This window comes from Oncorhynchus masou, unplaced genomic scaffold, assembly GCF_036934945.1.
Source record: "Oncorhynchus masou masou isolate Uvic2021 unplaced genomic scaffold, UVic_Omas_1.1 unplaced_scaffold_661, whole genome shotgun sequence".
In the NCBI taxonomy this organism is placed as follows: domain Eukaryota; kingdom Metazoa; phylum Chordata; class Actinopteri; order Salmoniformes; family Salmonidae; genus Oncorhynchus; species Oncorhynchus masou.
In genome coordinates, this window is record NW_027013053.1 from 297,110 (window position 1) to 300,022 (window position 2,913).

The window sequence follows — 2,913 nt, forward strand, 5'->3', positions numbered from 1 at the left end:
CTATATTCCCTACACCCTATAACCTATATTCCCTACACCCTATAACCTATATTCCCTACACCCTATAACCTATATTCCCTACACCCTATTCCTTATATTACCTACACCTTATTCCCTATATTCCCTACACCCTATTCCCTATATTCCCTATACCCTATAACCCATATTACATACATCCTATTCCCAACACCCTATTCCCTACACCCTATTCCTTACACCCTATTCCCTATATTCCCTACACCCTATTCCCTACACTGTATTATCCCTTGTGAATGAAGCCCAGTTTTGTGTGCAGTAAGGCAGAAACAGCGCATGCCTTTTATTGCAACGTTTTCAAATCATAGTCACACCTCATGTAGTCTAGCCCATAGGCCTATATGTTTTAATAAGGTTAGTATCACACCTCATGTAGTCTAGCCCATAGGCCTATATGTTTTAATAAGGTTAGTATCACACCTCATGTAGTCTAGCCCATAGGCCTATATGTTTTAATAAGGTTAGTATCACACCTCATGTAGTCTAGCCCATAGGCCTATATGTTTTAATAAGGTTAGTATCACACCTCATGTAGTCTAGCCCATAGGCCTATATGTTTTAATAAGGTCAGTATCACACCTCATGTAGTCTAGCCCATTGGCCTATATGTTTTGATAAGGTTTGTATCACAAGTAAATGACTTCTTAAAATGAAGCTCATGAATCTGCTTTACAACCAGTATAGAGCCTAACTGGCAGAGCTTTTATAAAAATGCACCTTTATAATAAAGCATTACATGCATAATCCCATAATTGCGGTCATTTTTGAGAATGTTTTCCCCTCTAATGATTGCATTTTGGAGTATTCACGCTTATGTGCCGTGTGCACTTTGCTGCACTTATAATGTGAAGAAATAGCCTAATATTTGATCAACTTTTAGAGCTAAGCGTTCTGATCTGTTGCATCAACCTCATTGCTTTAAAAACATTTTTTAATTCTTGTGGTTGTATTAATTTGGGATCTATCACATCCCACAACTATCCCAGACTATGTTTGGAAATTGTATTTATTGCACAGAAGGACAATTTGACCAATAGAATAGGTCAATTGTTGTACTATGGGGATTGTAGATTGACATACAGTAGGAAGAATGCTTGTGCTGTTTGTTGGTCCAACTCATCTTGTAGGCTGACAAAAAGTAAATGTGGACAGTTCTTCCAACATCTTCAATATGCACCTCAGAATTCGATAAGGACGTGAGATGCCTGTGAGAAGGACCCGATCACGTGATGGGCATTGGCTCATAATAAATTAGATATCTGAGAGCCACTTTGGAGCACACAGCAGGTAGAAGGGAATTATATTGATTATATTCAGCCCAGGGCACAATGGCCACTGGCCGCAAAAGGCATGGATTTTTGTAGGGGTCATTACCGCCACACAAAGAGGATGCCACCGGGAAATTTGAGGCATTATCATGTGCTTGTCAAATTGTGAATGAGAGACTGATGAAGTGTGTACAGCCTGTGCAAAAAAATAAACAGAACTCATGCCTTTCATGCAACTTTTTTCAAACCATCATTAGAGTTGCATCATGCAGACTTACAATGTATTAAAAATCTAAACATATAGCCCAATGTTTGTATCACAACTAAAGTAGCATAAATAACTCTAAATGATGTATATAGTATGCTATTCTGTTCTTCTGAAATAGACATTTTCTTCATCATGTTTCTTGAGACCTGTTTAAAATAAAGAATGGATTGTGATGGTGTTGTGATGGTGTCGACTATATTAAATTGATTTATTTAAATGTAGATGTTCCAAAGGTCTGCATCAATGATTTGAAGGCTATGTGTGGATGCCAGGAGATGCTAAATGTGTTTACGTTAATAGCAGTTACTTACCGTGAGACCAACGGTTATTTGTTTGACAATCACCAGCTGACAAAATGTCATGACTGCAACATCCTACACACACACAACACACACACACACACACACACACACACACACACACACACACACACACACACACACACACACACACACACACACACACACACACACACACACACACACAACACACAACACACAACACACACACACTCTACACGTTATTCATTTAGCAAATAATGGCAAAGGAACAAACAGAGAAGACCGGAACGGAAGGTAGGGAGGGAGGGAGGTTAAACCCCAGGTGACTGAGACTGGAATTGAGATAAGAACATTTGTAAAGGCAGAGCGGAGCTGTAGAAGGAAGCGAGGTAGCGAGGGAAGAAGGAAGATGATTAAATGCAATTATCCACAAAGGTGTTATGTATTATAGATTACCCTGTTAGGCTGGCCAGCCGGGGAGTGTGTGTGTGGGTTCAAACACTTTATTATATAACTATAATACTAAATAAACACGTATTAAAGAGGTTGAATAGGATCAGAAGCACATACAAATTCCTCACATATGGTACGAATTGGAATTCAGATTTTTTTTAAATATATATATATATAAAAAAGCAGGACGTAACATATCATATGAAATAGAAGATGTTGTACACAAATTTGCACTTTTTTGGGGGACCCGTTGTGGCTGTTGCATTACTTTGAAAGCAGTATGTCTCCTTTCATGTGTTCTGTAAATAACGAGTGGATGATAAAAAATTCTAACTGACGCAAAATGGGACCTTGCGTACTGTGGGAGTTGGCAACTTGACACTGACATTAATATACATAAAACAATTACTTAATGAATATAATTTCCTGAAATAATATCATGCATTTATTCACTGCCAAAGAGGTCAGCTACAAATTGCATGAATTTATTCATGATTTCTGACAGACAACTTCCTATGGATTCTCTCTCATGACCCAAAGGTTTAGCAACGATTGCATCCCTAATGGCCCGTAGTTCTCTGATCCAAAGTAGTGCACTACATAGGGA